Here is a 13,869-nt window from a genome sequence, read left to right as displayed (position 1 = left end):
CAACCAGCAACAAAACAAGCATCTTTAATCTATCCAACCATATCCTGACAAAACAAGAAACCAACCTTTTAGAAAAAGGCTTATCGTTCTGTCCCACCAATAACTCTGACCTGTTTGAACTTTTTAGTGACCTTAACACCTATGTCCGAAAACTGACATTGAAACGACATTTTGCCATAAAGAAACTCCAAGCCACACCACACATAGACCCAGTTAACCTAATAATCACAAACAACGATTATATTCCAATAGTCTCAGCATCCCCTACAGATATGGCAACAGAAAAATTTATTAACACTAACCTAAAAGGACGATCAAGATTTTACCCCACAGCCTCCAAGGGCAATTTTATAGACACTTTTTATTCCCTAGTCCTCAACGATTTACAGGAATTATTCACCCCCGACATTCTCCCCCGTTCCAACCTCACACCACCAGAAAAAATTGCCCTCAAAACCCTACGCAATAACGCTAACATTATCATCAAACCTGCTGACAAAGGGGGAGGGATTGTCATCCTCAACAAAATGGATTATCTTGAAGAATCTGCAAGATTATTAAGCGACTCCAGGCACTACACCCTACTTGACACAGACCCCACAGTAGAACTCAACAAATCCCTTAAAAACTTCATTAACGATGCTTTACTGAATAATATCGTCACCAAAAACGAAAGGAATTTTATTATCAATCACCACCCCAAAACCCTGTTCTTCTATTATCTTCCAAAGATACACAAAAACCTCCACAATCCTCCAGGAAGGCCCATCATTTCAGGAATAGACTCAGTCACCAGCAACTTATCCAGATTCATAGACACACACCTACAGGTCCACGTCCAAGCCCTCCCCTCATACATCAAAGACTCACAGCATCTCATCAGTTTCCTACAATCCATACCTTGGCAAGACGATTTTATTTGGCTGACCTGGGATGTGACTTCCCTTTACACAAATATACCACATCATTTCGGACTCACCGCCTTACAATACTACCTGCAAACCAATACCGATATGCCCAAAACACAACAAACCTTTCTGATACACTGCACCGAATTCATCCTCCATAATAATTTTTTTACATTCGGCGATAGCATATACCAACAGGTTAGTGGAGTTTCAATGGGAAGCTTGTTCTCCCCTTCGTACGCAAACCTAGCGATGGGCTATCTAGAACAGATCAAAATGTACAATGAAAACCCTTTTATCAATAACATCATGTTCTACAAACGGTATATCGATGACCTAATCTTTATATGGAAAGGTCCCAGTAATCTAATCCCCTCCTTTGTAGATTTCCTCAACACAAATTCAGCAGGCCTACAGTTTACCTTCCACCATGACCCCAGCTCCATAGAATTTCTAGACCTTGTTCTGTACACAGACTCATCCCGTATACTAACTAAGACTTTCTTTAAACCGGTTGATGCCAACAATTACATACATTATCACAGTTTTCATCATCGCCCCTGGACCAAAAACACCCCATATAGCCAATACAAAAGAATGTATTGTAATTGCACAGAAACACAGGTATACAATACCCAATCTAAAATTCTGACCCAAAAATTCACAGATGCAGATACCCCAAAAAATGACTGGAAGACGCACAACAGAAAGCCAAGATTCAGAACCCCCCACGTACCACTTCCAACTCTCAGAATAATGAAACACCCCGGTTCATCACGAAATACAGTGCCCAACACACATCAATTCGCAATATTCTCAACAAGAGGTGGGAAATCCTACTACAGGACCCCCACCTCCATTCCATCCTTATCCCAAAACCAGCAGTCACCTACAAACGTGTCCCCAACTTGCGTGGAATGCTAGCTCCTAGCAAACTGCGCACACCCCATACCGACCCAACCCCAATCCCCATGAGCTCACCCAGTGGATCCTTTCCTTGTAATCACAAGAAATGTCTAGCCTGTAAATTCATTCACCAGACCACAACATTCCAATCTCAGGTAACCAAAACAGATCACCAGATTAAATACCACATTAATTGTGAGTCAAAATATATAATATACATCATCACATGCCCGTGCCAGCTCCAGTATGTGGGCAGAACCACCCAACCCGCGAGGTCCAGAATAGGACAGCACAAAAGAAATATACTCAAAAAATAGCCCCTGCACAGCGTATCACGACACTTCACCACCCACCACGACAGCAATCCGGAACTCTTCCACATCACATTAATCGACACCATCCCACACAACCGATTCAATTTGTTTGAGCTCCTCAAATCACGTGAGATGTACTGGATCCAAATCCTAAAATCTCTTACTCCAGGTGGTCTTAATGAACAGCTGGAGAAAATTTATTAATCAACCATCCTTTTAAAAAATAACATTTTAATCGTCCTCTCTTTTTAAAGCAACAGAAACTATAACCTTTAATTTTAATTTTTACTGTATTTTCATGTCTATTTATATTAATTTTTATATATAATATAATTTATATTTTATATTTATATTATATTTATTGTATCACCCAAATGTAGGCATTGTCTTATCATGGCTAAAGTGGTCTAAATACTGTTTTTATGAGATTGTATATTTTGTATATGTATCCATATGCAGTTCCATGTATTTAGGTATATAGATGTATACGTGTTTAAGATCCTCATGTTACGATTATGAGACATTCTTGAATGACAGAAATAATATTCATCATCTGTTGTTGAATTCCTGCCAGAACACTGTTTACAAATATGGAGCCAGAATATTCTCTACAGTTTTGTAAACCCATATATATATTTTTTTTTTCATCTGGTCCAGTAAAGGGCAGCAGCGCTCTTTGTCTAATACAACTGGGTTAGGGAATGGTTATGTTTACAGAATGTATGAGAATTCCCTCTAGACAGCCAGACACTCCTCAGATGTCTGTAACGATTGTGGAACTTTCCCTGTGATCAGCGCACAACGCGTGCGCTGACACGGCGGAAATCCTCCACAAGCGTATAATTTGCAGGAACCCAGCAAAAGGTGCTACGCACCCATAGAGGGAAAATTCCTGTCGGCAGATGGCGCTGGGGAGTGCAGAGGAACCAATCCTCTGTACCTCCACAAATGCCAGACAGGAATTGTACGAAACGCAGAACGCAATCGCAAGAGAGGCGATTGCGAATGAGAATGAGCAAAGGGACAGGTTGTATGTGTGTGTGCCAATCCAGTCGCCACCCCGCAACCGCACACACACACAACAGCAGATATGAAATAGGAACGCGATCGCGAGAGGTGCGATCGCCAGACAAGACACAAGGCAGATCATAACACGAGGTTAGCAAAGGCACAGCAAATAATACAATGAGGAGATACGGAAAATAACAAATGCTAGCTAACCGCGAACACCGCACTCATTCGCAACAGTGCACGCGGTTATGCGCGGTCTCCACGGGATAAGCACAATAGAGACAAGCACGCCTAACTAACCATTAACAGACAAACATGAAACAGAGGACGCGAGCGCTTGCTTAACGGTTACCTCACCGAGCCTCCAGCAAGCGTAGCAGACAGACACACGAAAACAGGGACAAGCGAGAGATAGGATCCACAGCACTAGCGAAAAGTGGCTAGCGCGATCCAAGTACAGAGTAGCAGAACAGAAGGATCCCCAGCGCCAGCGAAAAGTGGCCAGCGCGATCCCAGAAGACAGAACAGAAGGATCCCCAGCGCTAGCGAAAAGTAGCTAGCGCGATCCCAGGAGACAGAACAGAAGGATCCCAAGTGCTAGCAAAAAGTAGCTAGTGCGATCCCAGGAGACAGAACAGAAGGATCCCCAGCGCTAGTAAAAAAGTAGCTAGTGCGATCCCAGGAAACAGAACAGAAGGATCCCCAGCGCTAGCAAAAAGTAGCTAGTGCGATCCCAGGAGACAGAACAGAAGAGATAGCTGGTAGCAACCGCTGCACCAGCTATACTCCAAGAACAGAGATCAGAACCATTTCCTGTCAACCACCATAGGGACAGGACAATGGCAAACAGGCAAGACAAGACAGAACAGGCAATACAGATAATACAATCCTAACAGCACTAGGGAAATCTGCCTAGCGCAGATTTAGGAATTACTCTAAGCTGATGTTCAAACAGAGAGCAAGGCTGACACCCCACCAGGAGTGTTACATAGGACGAAATCCTTATGAACAGCGAAGCATTGTGGGAAAGACATAGTACTTATAGTACACGCCTCCAATGAATGTGGCCAGGCAATTTGCATGACAACATATGCAAATTCCTCTGCAAGCACAAGCTGCAAAACTGACAGAAGCTCTTCTTTCCAGAGTCCTGCAGCATGCAAACCTACACAATGGTCAAAAGGCTGGCTGCCTGCACAGGCAGCTGAGCAAATCATCACAATGTCTACCAATTACCCCACCTTAATCTATAATTTTCCTATATTTATATAATATGGGCAACCTGCCATCCATCTCACTCCCCCCTTTCCCTTGTCCAAAATGCCCGACATGGATGCGGAATTGTGCGGAACAAGGCACACTCCCAGCACAACGTACGTAGCCCGCGTATACGCAGAAGATGAGAGCAACGTCATCCCCGCCCCACCATCCATTGCGCGCTCCCTCTCACCTCATACTCACATTGGGTCCGCCCATCCGTCCCGCCCATCTCTCTCACATTGGCCATACACACTGAGCGGCGCAATCCCCTCCCCCGCATCGCCCTGCTCCGTCCACGTCATTCAATGCCTCCTTACTTTCCCTTATAAACCCCTCACTCGCAACACGCCGGCACAGAGGTGCCAAGCAACTTCTAGACTACACGCTGGTAAGTGTCTAATCCCCCACACCCACGCCGATGCAGCGCTACAATTGCATTCTCCCTCATTCTTAGGCATCATGTGCACACTCCTTAGTGTACCACACTGCAGTTTTCCCTTACGCTCATGTAACGTACACTTCTCTATCTCTGTCATTTTCCAGTGTATTGCTCCTGTCCTTTATTGCCTGAAGAAGCGGGTCCATGCCCGTGAAACGCGTTGCAACTTTTTTATTGGGAGTAATTGAATAAATTGCATAATTTTTGAATTTTGACAGCTTTTTGTCTGTTTATGGTTGACTGGTCCACCACCACAACCGAAACAATTTTAAACCTTTTAGCAACTTTTATCCTACCGGCGCCTCTGTACACCTTTGCGCATCCAGAAGTCCACCCTTGGTGGAAGGGTGATCTACCCTACTATTTCCTCCTATCTACAGAGAGCGACGTCTTATTCCTGAGTGGGGACAGGCTTGTTCTCCCCACCTGCCTGAACAGTGGTTGCTTTGGAAGCAACCCGGGTTTGTGAGTATATTACTTACACTTCATACTAGACCCCACTCCCGTTTAATACATACTACACTATATTGGGCTCTCGGTCTTCTACTTTTCTATCTTTGCAAGTGTGCGATACATATCTTATACAGCTCCTCCTCCAGTTCCATCACCACCAGCGTCTCCTCCACCAGAACCAATGCAGATTGGTCGGTCGAGATTGTCCCCAGTGGAATGGAGACGCAGAGAAAAAGAACAGCTTTGTCTATACTGTGCAGAGGGGGGTCATAGAGTGCAGAATTGCCCAAAGAAGTCTGGAAACGCTGCCGACTAGGTGTAGTCGGAGGTAATACCCTAGGCGTGCAGTCTTTACCTCTAGATGATAAACGTTTTCTTCTCCCTTGCACTATATCCTGGCAGGATAAGACAGAAACTGCTGAGGCCTTTATAGATTCTGGCTCAGCAGCTAACTTTATGGATTATGAATTTGCTAAAAAATTGGGGATCCCGATCTCTCCATTAAAACAACAGATTCGAGTCACTGCAGTGGATGATTCCCCTCTGCAGAGTAATCACCCTCTCTCTCAGACCCCAGACTTGAGGGTCACAATAGGGGTGTTACATAGAGAAAGTTTATCATTTTTTGTGTTACGAATGGCAACCTCCACAATCATACTTGGTATGCCATGGTTACAGATTCACTCATCTCAGATTAATTGAGCTGGTCTACCCATTGCTATCATCATTGTCTAGCGAAAGTAACCTTTGGTAAAACCAAAATTCATATGGAGGGTTTGCCAGATCAGTATTCAGATTTTGCGGACGTGTTTTGTCCCAGGGCAGCTGATAAACTTCCTCCACACCGTCCTTTTGATTGCCCCATTGATCTCAGGTCTGGTTGTATGCCCCCGAGAGGTCACCTCTATAATCTGTCTGGGCCAGAGAAATTAGCCATGCAGGAATACATACGAGAGAACTTAGCTAAAGGTTTTATTTGCCCTTCTCGGTCCCCGGCAGGGGCAGGATTCTTTTTTGTGAAGAAGAAGGATGGAGGCCTCCGTCCATGCATTGATTATCGGGGCCTAAATAAAATCACAGTAAAAAATCATTATCCCCTGCCTTTAATAGACGATTTGTTTACTCAGGTCACCAATGTTAAGATTTTCTCAAAACTGGATTTAAGGGGTGCATACAACCTTGTGCGAATCAGGGACGGTGATGAGTGGAAGACGGCCTTTAACACACCCGACGGGCACTACGAGTACCTGGTGATGCCCTTCGGGTTGTGTAATGCCCCGGCCGTCTTCCAAGAACTAATTAATGAAGTCTTCAGAGAAGTATTGGGCAGATTCGTCTTGGTATACCTAGACGATATACTAATCTTCTCGTCCAGCCTCTCGGAGCACAGAAAACACGTTGAATTTGTGTTACGGAAGTTGAGACAGAAAATGCTCTACGCTAACCTAGAGAAGTGCAATTTTGAGGTAACATCTGTTGCTTTTCTGGGCTACATTATCTCAACCTCCGGTCTCTCTATGAACCCTGGGAAAGTCTCAGCGGTGCTGGAGTGGCCTCAGCCTGTGGGTCTGAAGGCACTCCAGAGGTTCCTAGGGTTCGCCAATTACTATAGGTTTATAAAGGGGTATTCTACGGTGATCTCACCTCTCACCAGTCTCACAAAGAAAGGGGCAGATACTCATCACTGGTCCCCTGAGGCCCATGCCGCTTTCTCCACCCTAAAGAAGTTGTTCTGTTCTGCACCCATTTTGAGACATGTTGACACCACTTTCCCCTTTATTGTAGAGGTAGATGCCTCAGAGGTAGGGGTGGGGGCTGTGCTGTCTCAGCGTTCGGGGCTGCAGGGAAGGTTACACCCTTGTGCCTATTTTTCTCTTAGATTTTCACCCGCAGAGAAAAACTACGATATAGTCAATAGGGAACTTCTAGCCATTAAGTTGGCCTTTGAGGAATGGCGACATTGGCTAGAAGGCGCAGAACATACCATTACTGTCTATACTGACCACAAGAATTTGGAGTACATTGAAGGCGCTAAGAGACTTAGCCCCCGACAGGCTCGGTGGTCATTATTTTTCTCGAGATTCAGATTTGTAATCACGTACACTCCTGGTAGTAAGAACGTCAAGGCGGACGCCTTGTCCAGATGTTTTGAGCCCAAAACAGCACAGCCCTCAAACCCAGAAACCATTCTCCCTCAGAAAGTGGTTGACTGGACAGATACGTTGGCTTCATTCCAACAGGATGTGCCAGAGGGAAAGCCTGAAGGGGTCATGTTTGTCCCCTTGCCTTTTCGTCTACAGATACTGCAGTTGTTCCATTCTCACAAGAATGCAGGGCATCCTGGGGCCACCAGAACTCAGGACCTCATTGCAAGATGTGCCTGGTGGCCATCATTGGCTATTGACTGCAAAGAGTTTGTAAGAGAATGTGCAGTATGTGCTAGGAGCAAACCCTCTCATCAGGCACCTGTTGGGACGTTACAACCACTGCCAGTTCCGAACGAGCCATGGACCCATCTGTCCATGGATTTTGTGGGGGAACTCCCCAGGTCTGAGGGCATGGCGGTCATTTGGGTGGTAGTCGATCGATTTAGCAAGATGGCCCATTTTGTTCCTCTGAAAGGACTCCCCTTGGCCCAGGAGCTGGCCGATCTTTTTATTCAACATATTTTCCGACTGCATGGGATTCCGGAAAATATAGTCTCAGATCGAGGAGTCCAATTCGTCTCTAAATTTTGGAAGGCCTTCTGCCATCAGTTAGACATGGAGCTATCTTTCTCATCAGGCTACCACCCACAGACCAATGGCCAGACCGAGAGAACTAATCAGTTTCTGGAACAGTTTTTAAGGTGTTATGTGGCAGATGCTCAAACGGACTGGGTCAAATTCTTGCCTTTTGCAGAATTTGCACACAACAATTTAAAGAGTTCCTCCTCTGGTTTTTCCCCATTCCAGGTGGTGACAGGGAGATCACCTAAGTTCACCTCATTACCAGTAGCTGCCACCCCGTTTCCAGCCCTGGAGGTTTGGCAGAAGTCTTTAAGACAAATTTGGGGAATGGTAGAAACAAGGGCGTAGGGCCCGTGGTCGCAGCGGTCGCCTTGGTGACCGGGCCCGGCTCCTGAGGAGGCGGGGGAGGGGCCCGGGGGGCCCATCTCCGTTTGGAGGGCCATGCGGCCCGTGCGCGCTGGTAGGGGGCAGCCGCGGGGAGGGCAGCCCGACCTCTCCTTCCCTTCCTCTCCCCGGGCCCCCCCCCCCCCCCTCAGATGCAGAGTGAGCGGCTCACGGAAGCGCTGTAGGCAGAACTCACCTCCCTGCGTTCCACTCGCTGCTGATCTCCTCTCTGGCTGGCTCTGCATAGATGCTGTTACACACGCAGCTTCCGGCTAAACAGGAAGCTGCGTGTGTAACAGCATCTATGCAGAGTGGGAGGAGACCAGCGGCGATTGGAACCAGGGACGGAGGTGAGTTCTGCCTACAGCGCTTCCGTGAGCCGCTCACTCTGCATCTGGGGGGGGGGGGGCGGGGAGAGGAAGGGAGGGAGAGGTCAGGCTGCCATCCCCGTGGCTGAGGCCCCCCCCCTCCATTATGGGGACGGGGCACCTACCTACCTTCCCTATCCTGGGGGGCAGCTACCTAATCTATTCTGGGGGGCAGCTACCTAATCTATCCTGGGGGGCAGCTACCTAATCTAACCTAATCCTGGGGGGCAGCTACCTAATCTATCCTGGGGGGCAGCTACCTAATCTATCCTGGGGGGCAGCTACCTAATCTAATCTATCCTGGGGGGCAGCTACCTAATCCTGGGGGGCAGCTACCTAATCTATCCTGGGGGGCAGCTACCTAATCTAACCTATACTGGGGGGCACCTACCTAATCTAACCTATACTGGGGGGCACTTACTTATCTAACCTGTATTGGGGGCACCTAGCTAGCCTATACAGGTGGCAACTAAACTGGCTACCTATATTGGAGGCACCTACCTAACTAACCTATACTGGGGGCACCTACCTATCTAACCTACGCTGGGGGCAACTATTCTGGCTACCTATATTAGAGGCACCCACCTAGCTAACCTGTACTGGGGGCACCTATCTATCTAACTTATACCGGCGGCGCCTGCCTATCTCACCTATACCGGGGGCAACTATACTGGCTTACCTATGCCTGGCTACCTATACTGGGGGGACCTATAGCTGGCTATAGGGATTTTGATATGTGTGTGCGTCCGTCGGGTGTTCCCGGTGGAGGGGGGGCTGTTGTTGCCGGGGGGGCCACATCCAGATTCCGCATCGGGGCCCAGAGGTTTGTAGCTACGCCACTGGGTAGAAAGTAATTTGATGAGGGCTTTTCAAGGTCAGAAGAAGCAGGCCGATAAAAGACGTTCCATTGAGTGGGAATTTCTTCCAGGAGACTTGGTTTGGGTGTCCACACGACATTTGGCTCTGAAGCAACTCTCTCCCAAGTTAGGTCCCAGGTTTGTGGGCCCGTTTCCAGTAACCAGGAAAATTTATAACGTTACCTATGCCATCGATCTCCCTACTAGCATGCGAGGTGTGAGATCGTTCCATGTGTCCTTGCTCAAGCCGGCAGTGCACGTGGATTCCGCTCCCCCCCCCCCCCCCGTGTTGATTGATGATCAACCTGAGTATGAAATTGAAAAGATTCTGGACTCCTGACTTGTGCAGAACTCCGTGCAGTATTTAGTGCACTGGAAGGGGTATGGCATTGAGGAAAGAACTTGGGTACCAGAATGTCGCATGCACGCAGAGGATTTGAAAAGGGAGTTTCATAACCTGCATCCTGAGAAGCCGGGCAGGAGATGTCCGGAGTCCACTCCTCGGGGGGGGGGGGGGTGACTGTGAGAGAACGCGGAAAAGCCGCCGCGTCTGTTGGTGAGGAGTCGGCTGTTTCCGCGTCCAATGCGGCGGTTTGCACACGTATGCGTGCGTCTGGTTGCAGGGCAGAACGTGGATCAGCCGCCGCTTGTGACAGCAGTAGGGCGGCAGATTCCGCATCCAGCGCGGCGGGTTGTGCGGAGCAACGTGGGTCTGGTGTGGCTGGATCTGTTAGTGCACACAGGCTTAGGAACATGCGCGCGCGCTGAGAGGCAGAACTCTTATGCTAAACGGAAGAAGGTCAGCTGATCACGCTTATCAGCTGACGCCAGGGCAAGATTCTATTGGTTGATCAATTAGGGGTGGTGCTGGAGAGCACTGCTCCATATGTACTTGCTGCTGGCCATTGTCAAGTTGTCTGCCATTGCGATCACTACGTGGAAGCACTCAGACCTTAGTCAGATCCCACAGTGTGTTAGAATCAGGAGGACCTGGAAATTCACACTGAGCCAGAAAACTTTGTATTGTTATTCTGCTTATGCTCAGACTAGTTCCAGGGTGTAGAGACCACAGACCTCACACCCAGATTAAGGCACTGTATTGTCATCTGTGTTATACTTCAGACTAATTCCAGGGTGCTGAGACCACGGACCTCGCACCCAAGATTAGGGAACTGTACTGTCATCTCTGTTATACTCCAGACTAGTTCCAGGGTGCTGAGACCACGGACCTCGCACCTAAGTCTAGGGAACGCGTGCAAATCATTCTGTTATTCTTCAGACTAGTTCCGGGGTGTAGAGACCAAGGACCTCACACCCAGACTAGGCATTGTTTGATATCTGTTATGACTTATTGCTTTCCTGACTACTCCTCTGTCATCTGATTCGGTACCTCGCATATCTGATACTCTGTTGCCAAACCCTGCTTGCCTTGGATACCGAATCAGCCTTCTGTCTATGTACTTTATCTGACCGTGTGTTGCCGACCTGGCTTGCCCGACCTCGAGAGCTATCTCTCCCATTAAGAGATAGTCTCTAGATCAGATAGTGACATCCACCTTCAGGTGTCACTCACCTTCTGATCCTCCCGACCTTCAGCCTGACGCCACCCCTTGGGGAGCTTCAGGCTGCTGGAAGGCTCTGTGTTCTTCAGAGCAGTATTTCCTTACTTCTTATGATCACCTGCGTGCAGGTGCAATACTCAAAGTATTACTGTTACACCAAACACTCACATACCTTAGGTGTCCAGAGGTTAGCAATATATCTGTATTATCTGTGATTCTGCAGATCATCAATAATCAGATACTCTCTGCGTGCTGACACCAATCGTTACAATAAGGTTGTTTTCTTGTTAAGCACAGTCTCTTTTCACGGCAATATTTAATGTAGTTACACGCTTAATCCTGGATATGTCATGTGTAAATCTTCTCTCTGATGGAAGTGGTACTCCACACTAATCATTCATTAGTATTGGAATCAGTAGTCATTCAGAATTTTATTTTCTGGAAACTTTATTAACAGGTATCATATAGTTTTCAACCAAGTGTCTGTAAATCTTGTATACGACATGCAGTTCTCATGATAGCATGATAGGATCCCCCCTTGTGCCATTTTACAGCAATCTAGTATAAGTCCAGTGTTTCACTAGCAGTTCGGTCTGCCACTTTAACGCATTATTGATGCTTCAGGTTGTTTAGAACATTTCATCTGTAATATTATCAAATAGTCCCGCAAATAACTATATTTTCTGAGTTGACTATGGCTAGTCATCTTGCATCTATATGTCTAGTGTACACGACAGTCTTTTCATACCATGGCATTTGAAAGCATTTCACTCTCTTAGTTTCTTCAGTACTTCTCTTGTATATATACAGATTAGGTATTTAATTGATATTTGAGCTGTTCTTGCTCCTTAATTCATGTAGTGGGTGTTCCTATTATTATGGTGCATCTTCCTTTTCCACCATCAGGCAATAACTTGTATGCTAGAACCAGTCATAGGGCAATTTCATGTGTCCCAGGATGCTTTCTTGAAACTTGAAAATGATGAGTAACAACGGTCATCTCCACGTTGCGTTCTCAAACAGATCTTAGTATTGTTCTCCTTATCAATCGGGTTGCAGTTTAGTACAGTTGCCATTCACTATGCAGAGCTATGTGCAGATTTACGATAGTCCCTTCCTGAACATATCTTTTCATCATTTAGGATATTTTTACCTCTCTCAGGATACAAACAAATGTTAAACTGTCCTTTATTCTTGTGAATTGGATGTTCTCTTTTAATTGTCCATGTATTGCATATTTGAAGTTTTCTGAAGAATATTTTTCTTAACTTAATGTGAACAGCACAGTAATGTAGGGGTTAATGCTCTCACCTTGCAGCGCTGGGTCTGAAAGGAGTGTGTATGTGCTCTCTGTGTCTGTGTTGGTTTCATCCGGACACTCTGGTTTCCAACTCTTCAGATAGTACTGGAATGGCTAGGTTGGGCATCATCTTCAAGGATAAAGGCTATATGAGCAAATCCAGCAGTCACTCTTGTTCAGATGCTGGGCATACTGTTGATGCATCAAGTTCAATTGATTTTGAAGTATTCCTTGTAAGTTTCAAAGTACAGCATAAGTCATTATTGCATCTGCTTCTGTATTTGTAGCATGGCAGTATATCGCTGCACAGGTAGAAAAATCTATATCTTCCACATCTTCTTCATTTATGGAATCAAAAATAGAATATCTATGTATACTTATCAGTCATTTTCATAAACTTTACATTGGCTGTCTTCTTCTAAAACTGGATGATCTTGACATCTTAGTCTTGATCTTGAAATCTTGATATGATGTAACGGTCTCTACTAGTTTCAAATATCTATCAAAACCTTCTTTCACTCATCTTTTGGTATTTTCTATGTTAAAATTCTGTTCTCTTCTAGTTCATCAGATTTATCTGTAAAAACGGAATATCTCCATCTTCTAATTCTCTCTCTTCACTCACCTGATAATCTACCGTAATCTAGCTTTTAACCTGGTGTCTTCTTCTGTCTGTTCTTCTTTTCTTGTATTCCTTCAGGCCCACTTTTCTCTTAGTGTTGTCTCGATCTTCTCTCAGCTGGTGCGTCAACCAGTGGTTAGAGTTGTTAAAGAAGCAAAAGTACTTTTTAGTCCTCACACTTCTCTGGTTACTCCAGTTCCAATTGTTTCTTCTTCAGCTTTTTTCAGATCAGAGCTTCTTATAACATAGCCTCTTTCAATATCTTGTCTTCATGTTGATATCTTTGCATAGTCTTCTAGCATGTAGCTTTCATCGCTTGTCTTAGCGGGTTTCTTCTGGGTGCCTGCAAGGAATGCTTGTTTGGAGTCTTCTTTGACTCAGACAAAAGAGATTATCCTGTGAGACTTCCAAGCTACAATAGCAACATTTTCAATTCTTCTGTAGTCAAACCTTCTTAGTATAATGTAGTCACAAAAATAGAGTCTCTCTTGGTGCTTCTTAACAGAATCTAGCCTCAAAAATAAGCAGAGATTTCCCCCCTTGAGGCTAGGACTATAAAAATGAAAAACCTTCTTGTTTAATGGTTACTTCTATATATTCATCTGTTACATCTAAACATGGCAGCTGCTATATCTGAGTCTTCATTACTCCTTTAGCTTCTCATGACAAAAAAAGAAAAAAAAAACTTGAATCTTCACTAGTGCATTCTTCTTCTATTTCCTTCTTGGCATAATAGCTTATTAATGTCTGTATAAA

The sequence above is a fragment of the Hyperolius riggenbachi genome, chromosome 8 (assembly GCF_040937935.1).
Source record: "Hyperolius riggenbachi isolate aHypRig1 chromosome 8, aHypRig1.pri, whole genome shotgun sequence".
NCBI lineage: Eukaryota > Metazoa > Chordata > Amphibia > Anura > Hyperoliidae > Hyperolius > Hyperolius riggenbachi.
The sequence above is the reverse complement of the archived record's forward strand: the minus strand, read 5'-3'. Positions refer to the sequence as shown.